Here is a 15880-nt window from a genome sequence, read left to right as displayed (position 1 = left end):
AACTATTTTTTTTAGTCAATTTCCTGCAGTTGAGAAATTATTCCTAATATGTACCTACCAAAATTTCCAATGAGGTTGTCTTCAAAAAATGTTAGCTCCTTTGTGATTCTTGCATGTCTGAAAAGATGATTTGTTCTTGTTGGTAGCAATTTTACCTAAGGTGCAATTTTCTGGCTTATTTTATAGAAATCCTCCAGCAACAAATAAAATTTACAGGTTTTTAATCTTTTTTTTTTCAATATTTCAATAGTATAGGACAGGAAAAATATAATGGAAAAATAATTATTCATAAAGGAAAAACACTGAACAAATAACAGAAGTGATGCAAATTTAAAAATCCATGACAACTGAATTCTGGAAAGGATGAAAGAGAACAACTACAAAATAAATTAAAAAAAAAGAAAAATAAAAGATAAAACAAAATACAGATTTTTTTTCCCCATTTTTTCTGCTGGAAAGCTTTGCCTGGGTACATGTACTGTAACTGCACAGTAAAGCTACCACTAAAGGTTTGAGTAGATTGCTAGAAGTTTGACTATTTACAACTGGTAGAGAAAATAAAAGCTTCATCACTGTTATGAAGACATATTTCTAAAAAAATGCTGTGTCACCCCCTGTATTTCCACTCACAAACTTTACCGTAACAGCAGCACAGCTAGAAGAGCTGCTAAAGGAGAACTGTAAAAGCACCTTCATGGTTTCCTGTAGCAATGTGAAACATTCTGAAATAACTGTTCAATTTAATCTCCCAAAGACTGTTTTTTATGTTAATATTTAGCAGCTGTATTTTAGGAAAGGGGAGTTTGGACAATAAGAAGAAATGCTAGGTTAGTGTTTGAATGCTGCTGAGGTCAAGGTGGTGGGATAGCAACTCACCCCAGCTAAGGGTCTGTCCCATAGGTCTTGTAACATCAGGGGAAGTCCCCACAGAAAATTGTCCCCTGCAGAAATACCTGTGCAGTTCCTAGAATGTGTTTGTGTAATCTCTTCTTCTGAGCTTTCAGTGGTAGATATTCAGCAAAGCAGATTAGCTATCAAAACAGATTTCTTAAATCTGACTGTGAGTTAGAAACTCTTGGTCACTCAGCTGGATCTCCCTTGCTGTATTTATATACAGCATGTATGCAAATGCATTTACATACATTCCTCTCTGTGTGGGCACAGAGAGCAGCTTGTTGCCTTTGGGGAATTCACTCCCTGGGCTATTCTATTGGCTCTCAGTCTCCTGCTCTTTGCCTAGACAGTATTACTATTCAGACATAGAAGGAAAAACCCTACAATATTCAAGTACTTATTGATAAGAAAAACCACTTGAAGCTGATTTTTATTTACCACGAAAGAAGGGGCTCTGTACAAGAGAGCTGGTACTGACAGGGCTGCTCTAGAATGAGTAGTTGCATAAAGTCTTAAATAATTTTCTGTTTAGTATCTAGATATCATGCTTTCACAGAATGCTGTTTAAAGCTCTGATGGATGCATTTAAGGTAGACATTTCCCCTCAGCAAAACCTATCAGAAAACAACTGCTCTGAGGATTACTCTGCTGGTAGATGCTGCCCTGCCCCTACATCAAAGAACAACCCAGTAAGTAGCTCTTAGATAGTTGGAGCCTCTCATTTCTATTGTGTCTCACAGTGTTTGAATTTTCTATGGAAAACAGGCAAAACCTGAGCACCTGGATGTTGCTGTGGTTGTAATTTTCTAGTAAGAACTTTCAGAAAATCATCAACACGTTGAGAGTAGGGTTGGGAAAGAGTAAACATAGGCATATTCTTTCACCAGAACAGCAGATAATGCTATTTCTTCTCCTCTGTGTGCAGGCAAAGCTTTGAGCCAACACAATTTGTATTTTTTGCTGCATTAAAGACTTTACAGACTCAGTGGAAGAAAGTGAGGTGGGGAAGAAGCACAAGGTTGCTACTTCCTGTGCTCAGGGAGTCCATCCTGAAGCTTTTGTGGTGGAAACACCAGGCACTAATGCATGGACCAGTGCAGAAGAAGGATGCAGTGAGCAGGAATATCCAAAGATCACTGGCTATGCAGACTTGGCAGTCCAAACTCACCCATGCAGTAAATAAAGCATTGTACTGTACCTGTGTCAATTGCTCAGGTTTGGGACTGAAGGCCATTTCTGCCTGCCCTGCCTTCATTTGTTGGAGGAAATGTCACTGGTTTGGGATAAATCTGTCCTGTAACACTGCTATAAGAAAGCACAGCAGGAGTTTATTAACAAAAGTGACTCTGTTCAGTGTTTTCACTGGAGCTGAAATAGAGGAAAAAGGAGGCCAAGAAAGAGTTGCTGATTCACACTGCCCTTACTGAAGTAACCCAACACAATGCACCTCACATTGCACATGCAAGGGGAGTGGGAGGCTGTGGCTGCTTGCATTGGTTTCTACCAGGAGTTCTGGTTTCGACCTTCTAACAAAGCTACTGAGACACCAGAGTTGTGTTCTCCACTTGGCATGGGCAGTGGTAAAGGGAGTGAATGTTATTCCCATTTAAAGGCACAAATTCTCTTTTTGAATTTGAATTCTCTTCAGTTCCAGGACACTGCATACATCCTGCAGTAATGACAGCCAGAGCTGCCTGTGGAGTGGAAAATGCCTTCCTATGCTGTTAATGCAAGGTATCAGTGGAAAGAACTACAGTTACTGTGGTTTTAGTGTTTTTCATGAAGCCACCCAGGTGGGAATGCATCTCTGCTGTATTCAGAAAGATTGGGCAACTCACATTGGGCCATAATGACCCCTGCTGTGCCCTTCTTTCTGACATCCACTGATGCCTTAGACAATACCAACAGGCTGTGGGCCATGTGAAGGTGTAATCAGCTGACATCTATCAGGAAATGAGGTGGGTATTATATTTGAGTTGGGGCCTCAGACATTTTAGCAGAAGAGTTCATGTTGTTGATGACTATGCAGTTGTTGTCTTTCATACACATTGAAATGTGTGCTGGGAACTCGGGAGGAAGAGGTGGGTATCTCCATGGGTGGGCAGCTGCTGTGGGTGACAGGGGTGACCTGTGGCCCTCAGGAGCACCAACGTGGAGCATTGGTGGCAAAGGAGCTCGTGCTAGGATGTGCACAGCATTGGTGGCTCTGACACAAGCCATACTCTGCCTCTAGAATGCAGATGTGACACTGGGAGCAACAACCAACAGGGACAGACAGAACAGCTCCTAGGAAACAGAGCAGAGGGCAGAGATGGTGTTAATGGACTGGTGACTGTGCACTGCAGAGCAACAGAGACATTACAGTGTCTGTAATGGACTGGTGACTGTGCACTGCAGAGCAACACAGACATTACAGTGTCTGTAATGGATTGGTGACTGTGCACTGCAGAGCAACAGAGACATTACAATGTCTGTAATGGATTGGTGACTGTGCACTGCAGAGCAACACAGACATTACAGTGTCTGTAATGGACTGGTGACTGTGCACTGCAGAGCAACACAGACATTACAATGTCTGTAATGGACTGGTGACTGTGCACTGCAGAGCAACACAGACATTACAATGTCTGTAATGGACTGGTGAGGTGACTGTGCACTGCAGAGCAACACAGACATTACAATGTCTGTAATGGACTGGTGACTGTGCACTGCAGAGCAACACAGACATTACAATGTCTGTAATGGAGCTGGTGACTGTGCACTGCAGAGCAACAGAGACATTAATTACAATGTCTGTAATGGACTGGTGACTGTGCACTGCAGTACAAGAGAGACATTACAGTGTCTGTAATGGACTGGTGACTGTGCACTGCAGAGCAACACAGACATTACAATGTCTGTAATGGACTGGTGAGGTGACTGTGCACTGCAGAGCAACACAGACATTAATTACAATGTCTGTAATGGACTGGTGAGGTGACTGTGCACTGCAGAGCAACACAGACATTAATTACAATGTCTGTAATGGACTGGTGACTGTGCACTGCAGAGCAACAGAGACATTAATTACAATGTCTGTAATGGACTGGTGACTGTGCACTGCAGTGCAACACAGACATTATAATGTCTGTAATGGACTGGTGACTGTGCACTGCAGTGCAACACAGACATTACAATGTCTGTAATGGACTGGTGACTGTGCACTGCAGTGCAACACAGACATTACAATGTCTGTAATGGACTGGTGAGGTGACTGTGCACTGCAGTGCAACACAGACATTAATTACAATGTCTGTAAAGGACTGGTGACTGTGCACTGCAGTCACCAGAGCTGCAGCAGCTGAGCACAGGCAGCTCATTGAAAGCAGTGAGGCCTGGAAGCCAGTGCACTGGCAAGTAAGGACTTGATCTACAAATAAAGCATTTGTAGGTGGGTATGTTGTACTACAAAGGCTGAAAGGTCCTGAAGCAAGTCCTAGATCACATAGTAAGCCTGATCTCATGAGTGGTGGCCTCCAGCTAGTTACTGACGCTCCATTGTTTAGGTAATGGCTTGGGCAGCATGGCTTCTGAGATGCTCTGGTGGCTTTTCTACCTACCCAAAGCTCTCTCCAAGCTCCTGTTTGCTAATTTGCCTTTCTCTTCTCGCAGCCAGCTAGGCCTTGAGGGGAAGTCATATGAAGAGTGGCTGAGGTCACTTGGTCTGTTCAGCCTGGAGGAGACTGAGGGGAGACCTCACTGCAGTTACAACTTCCTCATGAGGGGAAGAGGAGGGGATCAGGAGGCCCTGATCTCTTCTCTGTGGTGACCAGTGACAGGACCTGAGGGAGTGGCCTGAAATTGTGTTGGGGGAGGTTTAGGTTGAATATTAGAAAGAGGTGCTTCATCCAGAGGTTATTTGGGCACTGGAACAGGCTCCCCAGGGCAGTGGTCACAGCACCAGCCTGACAGAGTTCAAGAAGTGTTTGGACAGTGCTCTCTGGCACATGGGGTGACTTGCAGGGATGGTGCTGTGCAGGGCCAGGTTGTTGGACTTGATGATCCTTTTGAGTCCCTTCCAACCCAGCATATTCTGTGATTCTGTGAGTACCAGCCTGTTAAAACCTCTAATGAGCAGGAAAAATACTGACACTGAAAGGTTGTTGCATCATGACCTTTTATACAGGGCAGCAGGGCCTATGGAGTGCATAAGAATTCAGGTGGAAGAGCATAGCCTTGTCATTTGTGTTTGTGTCACATGCCAGGTGACACAGATATGTCATGGAGAGGACTGGTACAGTGAATTGAGTGACTGAAGAGCAGCCCTACTGCTGCCACTCCTGTGGTACAGCATATTTTTGACTGTGAATATTTGGGAGCAATTTGACATGCTGAAATAATTGTGACAAAGTGTATTTATTTTTGAGGCCTCTTCATGCCAGTCCACTGGAAGACATGCCTGCATTCTTGGATGTAGTCTGAGGCTTGTAAATAACATCAAATATTTTGCTGTAACCTCATTTTTCTCTGTTCAAGGACCTGTCAAGATCTTGTTTTTCCATCTTGGCTGACACTGCCGACGCAGTGGTGTCAGCACAGAGAAGGCTCTTGCCAGCCTGAGCAATGCTAAACATCTGTGAACAGCACAGAGCTCAGATGTCACTGCCTGGCCTGCCTTGGTAGAGACGTGTCAGGGGAAAAAGGCTCAGTGCGTGCTGAGTCTAAAGGATAACCCTTGAAAATGACACATCCACAGAAAACTGCACACACTCGAGTTTTGCCTTTGGGTAGGAGCAGATTATTTTGCATACAAATATGAGTGGATGGAGACAGCAGAGAGAACTCTGCCTATGGCTCTCCCATGTGCACTGATTGAATCTCTGAATGTGCAGTCTGCAGTTACCATATAGGAAATATTGCCACTATCTTTCAATAAGGGAAGAAATATAGCTTTGTTTTGCTTTTGGAGTCTTTGTATTACAAATGAGTCCCTATAATCCAGGAAAACAGAAGATTATTTTTCAGTAAAACATCAAACAATGCCATTACATGCAGTTATATACGTCACTTGTTTTTCCACACCCTAAGATGCAGTGGAGAGTTCTAAAGTTTAAATAATTTTATGATAAAAAACCTTCTGGTACTGTTTAATAATTCTGCATGTTAGCATAAATACTTTTAAATCTACCTTGCTGCAGTGACTGCTATTCAGAGTTTTAAGTCTGACCTTATCCTGCAGCTCCCTCTACTGAAAATTAGTTCTCTTGAAAATAACTCCACATTTCAAAATACAGCACTCATTTTTAAGGTAGTCTGGCAACTCCATTTCCTATGGCTTCCTACAGATGAGATTTGCAGTAACGTTATTTCAGTTCAAATTGCATGTCACTTCACACTGGTGATTTCTACTTTTAATTTTCTTTACAGGATCCAATGTGATCAAACAATGATAGATGCTATGTAGTTGCTTTTTGTCTCAAGGAACTGAACAATTTGAACAATGTCTTCCTTAAAAAGGGACAGAAACACAGAAACACGTCAAGCAGGGGAAAAGTGCAATCATAAATTTTAGCATCTGGGACCCTTGTTCATATACCAACTTTCTCAACTCAGCTGAATTTGCCTGTGTTGCAAGTGTCTTGGGCACACAATCAAAGATGGCTTAAATATTTGTTTCCACCAGGTCTCAGGTAGTTCTAGTTCTCACTTTGCTCTGCCCTAAGCAAGTGTGGACAAATGTCATAAATAGAGAAAATCAGCTGCCATATCTGTTAGGCAGAGAGCCTGCAAGGACAGACCAGATGTTGTCAATTCCAGTCAGCACCATGTGGTGTATGGGAGGTGGGAACAAACCTGACTGGATCTGGTGTGGTTTTTCTTTCCCTGCCAGTTTCTGACTCTTGGACTCAGCCCTGTTTGCTCCTTTTATGGCCATAGCAGTATTTCTGAGCACTCCTGGTCTCCCCCAGCTTTTCCACTTCCTCATTGCTGTCCTGACTTTCCACTATTCCCATTACTTTGTTTCCCTGGCCCTTCTGGAGTTCAAGTACCTGTATTACTGGCCTGATAATTCTGCTCTCTGTTCCTTTGGTCTCATTTTCTCCACCTTTGCACTCCCTCAGTCTGGCTGCCTGCTGCTCCAGCACACAGGCTGTCAAGCTCTTCTCTATGTTGTTTCTCTTCTAGAACTTTTCTGTTTGATTTTGTGATGCAGACATATATCTGGAATGAGGGACTCACTTACTTGTACATCCCTGAGAAAAGATGTTTGACATCTGGACATGTCTTTGGGCACCAGAGGGTTTTTCACCTTATCAGCTTTCACTGATCAGCTTTGGGTTTGTGGCTTTGTGAGTGTTTTTCTGTCTGAGCATTTGAAAATTCTCCAAAACTCCTTTCATCAAGGGGAAATACTGATGTATAATAAATGAGTAACAATAGCAATAGGAAATTATTATTTGTTACGTATAGTTCAATTGCAAATAAGTGCATGTTCCCCAAGGGAGCACTTAAAAACCAAGTACCACTGATATGAGGCTACATAACGTCACCACTGGGGTAAGGCACTGTCATGTTCACACTTCTTTTCTGTCTAAAACACTAGGTAAAAGAAGCACATTGCTGTGAACCGTGAGCTTTTCTTATTTATTTCTACATTAAAAACATATCTCCAAGGAAACAGAACTGCTGTGAGGCACTGCTAAGGTGTTTGTTCTCTCTCTTAACTTTCCTTAAAAAAAAGCCTTAAAAAAATAATGATTTCTTTAGCATGTACAAGTATGAACAATATGAATGTCAATATTTATGCTCTACACATTTTCTCCTCTATAGCAGAGCAATGATATATGTGTAAGAGCAATTTTGCAGAAAATAGGGTGGAGTGACTTCAGGGCAAATGTTCCTTGCATTTCTTACTATGAGCTGGCTTGTTTACAGTGGGATCCATAATCCACACAACATTGGATTGGAGTGCATCCATCCTAATGCTTGTAACTGGCTTTCATCAGAAGCCATAAGCGGGAAAATGGCTGTTCCCATGGCCAAAAAGGCTGTGTAGTCTGTGTTCCTATGGGCACCTTTTAATTCAGGAGCATTAAGATCTCTGGGGCCTGTAGTGGAAAATGATAAAGCAGAACACAAATCTACTGAAAAGGTAGCAGGAGAAGTGCCAGTCCCTGGAGGGAGCAGTGGAGGAATAGGGAGCAGAGCAAACTACAAGCTGAAGCCAGACCTCTGCCAGTTGAGGTATCCCAGGTCAGGTTACTGGCTGAGCCCAAGCCCCAGCCAGTGGCATGCTGATTACAAAATCCAAACTGACTGTGCTTTGGAGCCTTTGGCATGTGACCATTCCTCTTCAACAGCCTTACAGAAATGTTTTGAAATTCAGCTGTTCCTCAACAGAGCCTTTGGCCATCAGTACCTTGCTGAATGCCAGAGGGTTTCCTCCTCGTCTGAAGAGCAAAGAGACAAGACATGAATGGCAGTCAGCGATGTCCTCAGCTGATGGAAATCATCTCCTTTGACCTTTAATAGAGCCACATCAGTTTACCACAGATGAAAACCTGCTGCTCTGCCTAGCTGATATATATGTTAAATCCAAGCACATACCAGGAATTATTGCGCTGAAAATCTGAGCAGACTTTGCACCCAAGGTATGACCTCTGAAATTGTGCTCTGTCAGCTCTAGCAATGAAGTAACTTTTTATTCTAATTCAGTGTACTCCAAACCAGAGGAACTAAACTAATAGGAGTGTTAGGTTTATTTCCAGCTGAGTTTTGAGTAAGGCAAATTTGCATTTTCTATTGGATACACAAGGCCATCTAAACAGAGGAGAGGAGAAGACAGTCTATTGACATTATGTAAAGGCGGCATATCAGTTTAAAGGGTTCTGTTTGCCTAGAAGAGTGTGAAGGAGACTTTTTAATTACCTGTCTAGGGTTGACAAAGATAAACACCCTGTTATTATTCTATGTATTTGCTTGTAACTCAATTAAGGATGTGTACTTAATTGTATCACCAATATAAAGAAATAAGTGTTAAGGTGTTTGAAAGCTAGAGGAAATGAGATGTCCCCCAAGAAACATGAAAGGTCAGGGAGTAGAGAAAGCAAGGAAGCATAAAATTATGGCATTGGTATTCAGCTAAGATCAGAAGTGAAGGGCTGTGTTATCTGAATTCCCAATTGTAAGGTTGAATTGTGGAGTTAGCAGAAAAAGCAGAACAACACGGCACAACAGAATGAACTAAATCAAACACGTCTAGCTATTCTGACAGTGGTAAGGAGAGCTTATGTTCTCAAGTTATTTCAGTAACATTGAATCATCCCTGACATATCTACAATATTTGCTGTCTTCTGTGTACAACACTCTTGAATGATAACATTTAACACATGGCACTGAGTGATCAGCTTGGTAAATTTTTCTGTTTCCTCATATTAATTTTCCCATTAAAAATACAGAAACAACCAAGGAGATGAGTTTAGGTGTTTTTTTCTTAAATTTAAGATTAATACACAGAGCTGTCTGATCATTTTCATACATGTCCCTTCTAATGTGTTTACTCTTTAGCATGGATTATGACAGCATATATCACATAAACAAAGCTGGTTTAGCCCCACCTTCACCTGATGAACATTGGCTTTATCATTTTGCACAGCAAGTACAGAGCAGCAGGATTAATTTCCCCACAGAGGTGCATTCTCTGGAACTGTGGCCCTCAGAAACTTGCTGTTCCTGCCAGCCCCAGCACAGAGGTGTGGTCCTAGCCAGCCATGACCAAGGCAGTGAGAGGAGGGCTGATGCAACACCACAGCAAAGCACAGCCACAGGCTGGCCCTGTTCTGAGGCCCCACAGCAGGACAGGCAGTGCCAGACCATGACCCATCATTGCACCCCAAGCTGTTGTTTTAGGAGCAGGCTCAGAAGAATAAGGTGACATTGGGTGACTTCTTACTGTTCCTGACTCTTTCTGTGGAATCAATTGCTCTCATTGGTGCAAGTCTGAGGAGGGCAGGCAGCAGTCAGGGGACATCACTTGGCTGTGTTGGGTGGGATATGGCACTTCTGGGATGCTCCAACAGCAGAGAACTGAGAGAAACAATTTTCCCTTTTTCTCCCCTGTCAGTAAAATATCTCTGTCTAATCTTCCTTTTGACACACCTGACAATATAAACACGTTCTTTGTAACCCCAGGAGGCTTTTCCAGCTGCAATTTATCATTGAAATAGTTTGATTAAACTAATTTTGCTCTTTATATTTTTTCCCCAAATTACCTCAGCACTTTCAGAGGAAAATGTGTGGGTTTTTAATCAATCTGACAGCTGATTGTTTTGAGGGTTTTTTTACAGCATCTGACACAGCTGACACCACTGTTTTTATCATAAATATCTGCCACATTAGTTTAAAATGGTGATTAAAGCTGCTCCACATGCTGCTGGCAAGGCAGCTGGACCTGCACGAATTACAATAATAACCACAGAAGCTCCTTCCTGAGAAGAGTGCTGTTTCTGTAGTCGTGTCAGACAAGTGCTGCCTTTTAAGAATGATTGCTCTGCTCTAAATGACATTTTTGGCTTTCTCTTAGAAAAGTAAGTTATTTATTTTCCTGTGATTTTAACTAAAGAACACTATCATCCCTAGAGAACAATTTTGTTTTTCAGCATTGGAGCAATTACTTTCAGCTGTATCAAGTGCCTGAAGTATAAAAGTCTGTGATTTCATGGGTTTGAAAAATGCCTGCTCTTAAGGACTCCTAAGCTAGATTGTCCATGGCCCTTACCAGACCCACAGTCTCAGAGGAAGATAGCTGCTTATCACGTGGCCAGCGCTCCCCTACCATTTGCCATTTGTGAGGAAGTACATACATAACTGGGGCATGGTTATACTCAGAGCTGGAACAGGAGATGGATGTACAGGCTTACGATGCCATCATGAAGATAGCAGAACTCTGACTGGAAAAACTGTTTTCATACAGGGCAATAACCACCGATTTGGGACCTCAAAAGACCATCTGGTCCACCTTTTGTGGGAGAATGAGCCTGGATGACATGACCTGGCATCCTACCCAACTGCATCTTGAAAACCTCTGGCAGCAGGGACTTCACCACATCTTTGGGGGCTTTTTTTTCCAGTGAATGAGTGTTCTCACTGTAAAAAATTTCTTATGTTGAGATAAAAGCTCTCCTGGCGCAGCTTGTACCTGTTACCTCTGCTCTACTCCAGGAGCTGCCTTGTAAAGAGAAGGGGACATCCATCCTCTTTGTAGCCACCCTTTTAGTACTGGAATGCTTAATGAGGTTCACACTGAGCCTTCTCTTCCCTGGGGATTAAAAACATAACTCCTCCAGTCATTTCCCAAAGGGTAGGTTCTCCAGTTCTTTGCTCATCTTCATAGCCTTCCTTGGGACCCTCTTTCCATGTTTTTCGTGAATTATTGGGACAGAACATGGTACTTCAGGCATGGCTGACAAGTGCTTAGGGCATTCACAGACATGACAGGAAAGCAGCACATGGGGAAATTACCAACTCAAAGGAAGTGGAGAGCTGCTGTGTACAGGGGTGTACACTGACTGCCAGCAGCTTGCATCTCCCAGAGACCACATCTCCCATCTCCCCCTCTGCCAAATTTCTACCAGCCAGCTTCCCATGCACTTGGGTAGGCTCCACCTGTAACAATGCTGGCAGGACTGCCAGCAGCTGGCATGGAGCATGAGCTACAGTGCTGCCCTGCCAGAGCAAGGAGGTCAGTAAGGTCAGTAACTTTGGTGACCAAGTTATGTACGGCCGTGGCCACTGCCAAGGTATCACATACATATAAAATGAGTATAGTCCCTGATGTTGGAGCAAGGAGAACAGGACCACAGAGCTGAAGGCTAGATGCCTTTAGATGCCTTATCAATGGCAGTGTACCCCTGTGCTGATAGCTGATTACTGGCATGAATCAGGATCATACTGATGAATGATTCACTAAGGGAAAGTCTTAAAAATGCAACTCATAAGAGCAAAACATGTATAAAAACAGATCAATCCATAGTTCAGGATTACCAGAGGCACATTTACACTCAATTCTTGCCCTATTGAATAAGTAATATATTCTTTGTGCTAGAATCCAGAAAATTGTATTAAATGCATAAGACCATGCTATTGCCATCTACTCATTCCAGCATCTGGGAGGAAAAAAAAAAAGCAACAACTCCCAAATCCAGAATGATTAACAATAACAAAACAAAAAATAATGATACTAGTAGTAATCTGGGTCTTTCTTCAGTTCTTACAGGTTTAAGACAAAACACTGGTCACCAGCTAGAGTCAACATTCATGGCTTGTGTTCTGCTAAAAATCCATTTGTTGCTGTGTCCTCCCATCCTTTAATGGTATCACACTCCAGCACGAGCCTCCCAGGTGTCACAGAGCCCACTCAGACCCAGATGAGAGCAACAGCACTGGGGTTCACAGCTCGTTCCAGAGCACTTGCTTTCTTTGAGTCATGTACTCAGCTAAAATCTCAGTCATCATTGTCTCATTTGTTTATGTCACCTGGGTTAGAAAGTATTTGAGATAAAGATGACAACAAATATTTTTGGCAAATAAAATAAATTAGATTGGTGCAAATAAGCTGGTTGACAGTGCAGCCAGGGATCCATTACAGTGGAGAAAGCACTATGGATGTGGGGCAGGACGATGATTTATGGCCTGGTGGGGCTGGCCAGAAAGGGTGGAGACCTGGGCTGGGGAGCAGGAGAGGGACCTGGAGGCACACAGAGCCAGAGACAGAAGACAGGTCCTGAATGCAAGCTGCCATGCTTGGCCTGGTGCATTTACCACTAGTTCCTGCTCAGAGGACCTACAGGAGCAGACTTGGGCATTGCAGGAGGCTCTTTGGCTGTTAAATCCTATGACTTTTATCTACAATCTAGTTTTCAGGTCTCATGGACAAGGTCTGCATCAAAAATCTTAGGTCAAGCAAGGCATGTGCATTATGCAGTGCCTTTGCAATGGCCTTTAGACAGGCTGTCAGCAGAATTGCTGTCACCACCTCTCCTGAGATGTCTGTGAAACCTACTGGAACTATTCTGGCCTCTGGCTCTTTTCTATGCCTGCTCAGGCTGATGTCTAGTACTGGTTAGTGCGTGCTCTCTGAGGGAAATTGTGAACGTGCCCTTCAAGAACATCAAGAAACTAATTTGTTAGCATACCCTCTAGTATGAGGCCAAAATTAGACCTTGAGTTCCTTCCTATCCCATTAACCTGAGGCTGAGGGGTGAAAGGATTGGTGAGCCAGCCCATGGTGCTGTTTCCACCTTTGGACACTATGACAGCATTGGCCAGCTGCAGTGACTGGTGGTAGGGCACACACGCCCAAATTTCTGCTCATGGCTCCTGTCTGGGGCAGTCAGTCACAGCCCACTGTCACTGATTCAGTCTGAGTGACAACTGTGACTGCTTCTCCTCCATCAGCCCCCTTCACATAAACTCTCTCTGTCCTTGGCTCCTCACCTCCTCCAAACTCTCTGGCATGGCTCTCACTGCTTTCTGGGGATGCATGCAGGCAAGACAAACCAGCCATCTCCCACAACTTCTGTCCTGGAGGGATCCCATATCTGTGTGGGTGGCTTGTTTGTGTGTCTTGGAAGGTGAATGCATGGGAACTTCTGCCAAATGGGGAAAAGGCCCAGCGTGGTCTGTACTGGCAGAACATTGCATGATATAGCATAGTGGGGGAAGGCTTGTGAGTCATGCATGTGGGTTGGGGTATGAAGCTCCTGTGTGACTCTGATGCATCTGAGGATGCTTCCAAGGAGGATTTCTGCCTCTCTGGCTCTTCTGTGGTGAGTATGTGTGAGGAGTGGGAAGCTGAGTTTGGGAAACTCTTTATTTCCTTTATAATCACTGAATAGCCTCCATATTTTTCTCCTTATCTTGTCCCCAAGAGAGTTAAAGGGAGAGTTATTCCCTTACAACTCTCCTTATTCCAGGAGAGTTAAAGTTCACAGTGTGCACATGTCCTCTTCAAAAAATATGGGAAGCCTGAAAACATGGAAATGATAACATGGATAATGGACAGGATCCAGTAACCCAGGCTGGGTTGTGCCTAGGGACTGCTCACCTCTCCAGAGACCCGTGCTGGAGCAGCACTTGTGGCTGGGGAAGGCAGCTTGTCAAGCAGCCCCATCCCTTGATCAGGCTTTCCGAGAGATGGATAGCTGTGACACAGCTCTCAGGTGTGTGCCCAGCCCCTGCCCCCTCCAAGCTGGGCACATTCAGTGCCCTTGCAGCACCAGGGAGCAGGAGTGTGCATCCCTCTGGGAAAGGCAGGGGATGAGAGTGCTGCTGATGGATGGCACATCTTGCAGTCACCTCTCGGGCATGAGGGTGTGAGCCAGCAAATGGACCTAAATGGGGCTGAGTGGCTCGAAATAGTGTCTGGACATCTGGGGTGTTATTAGCAATCCAGGGGAATTAGATCTGCTGTCTGGGGCAATTGCATCATTACTCAGTGTAAGCTCATACCCAGAGGGGGAAGTTCACTCTTTGAGAGCCCTAAGTAGGGCAAATGAAACTCAGTCACTGGGCTTATGGATAATTAATAATGCTCTCAATACATTTAGGCCATTTTTCTCTTTGTCTTTTATTCCAGAAGAGACAACCTTTATTATTTTATTAATTTGCTTGTATTACTTAAAAAGTAATTCATGTACAGAGTAGATTGCTTGTGATATTTCTTCACTGCCAATATACCTGACAAAATGGCTATGAAAGCTTGCCCACAGCTCAGAGAGCAGGAGCCTGGACAATGGTGCTGCCAGCCCCAGCCGTGCCATAGGAAGATGCCAGCATCCACCTGGTTTTTACCTAGCCTGGGGACAAATCTGCCCTTTGGAGGAACACAGCAGAAATATATTCTCTCAAAAACATTACAATTATCATGGGCTTTCATTGATTCTGTGAGTTTGTATAAACTGGGCAAATAATTCTATTTCCTGCACATTCTACCACATCTTGAGGGGACTGCGCCATTTGAAGGTAAAAGGGTCAGGACTTTACTCCTTGGTTTTGGGTATATTATGTTATTTTAGCTCATCAATTTTCATGACTTTGTTTCTGTTCTTGGAAAAACATTTCATGTGGATGTTTTGACCTCACAAACCAGCAGTGAGTATTGCTCCCTGAAGTGTATTGAGAGGAGTGGATGTTGCTGTTTTCTGTGATTATTATGGGAGTTTATTACTTGACTACAATTCATGTCTGGCTAATACATATTTTCTCCACCCCCATCACTTTCAAAGCATCTTTCTCATTTGTTCCCCTTCCTTAAAGCCTGTGCTCAGAGGTATCTATTTATGCTTTCCATGTCCCACTGACTGTATAAGATAGTTCCCAAAATAAGGTCAAACTCCTAACTGGACATAGACTGCACTGGTCATACAGGTGCCTAGCTGTGGGCTGTTTTGTGTAAGAAGCACAATTTAAATTAGCCAAGAAAACACAAAAATGCATCATCATTTTTTAAAATTTCTAAATACTTTCAGGTGACAGGAACAAAGCAATTATATAATGACACACTATTATAATAACAAAGTAACAAATATTTATAATGAATTAAAAGTGCGGAAGGAAGGATTAGAATCTAAAACAAGAGCTGAGATGCTGTTTGCAGCAGCTGGATGGTGTGCACTGCTCCTCTCCCAGCATGAGGCCCTCAGAGTATGCTGGGGTGTGGATTGCAAGTGCCCCTCTGTGCTGCACTCCAGGAGGAGGAAATTAAATATGTTGTCAGACACAATTAAAAATAACAAATGCTCATCCTTCTTAATTAGGCTGTAGAACACTTATCACCAACCTCCCCAAAGCTTACTGTTAAAAGAAAATTATTTTGAAGGCATTTTTAATGTAACAGTTTTACAACTTGCTGAAATCTTTACCTCTTCTTTAGTAAGGCTGGTGTCTTGAGACTGACCAGTCGAGCTCAGCCATGGAAGAAGGCTCACTCAGAATTTAAACTGGACAA

The sequence above is a fragment of the Molothrus ater genome, chromosome 5 (assembly GCF_012460135.2).
Source record: "Molothrus ater isolate BHLD 08-10-18 breed brown headed cowbird chromosome 5, BPBGC_Mater_1.1, whole genome shotgun sequence".
NCBI classification, from domain to species: domain Eukaryota; kingdom Metazoa; phylum Chordata; class Aves; order Passeriformes; family Icteridae; genus Molothrus; species Molothrus ater.
Note: the sequence above shows the minus strand (reverse complement) of the source record.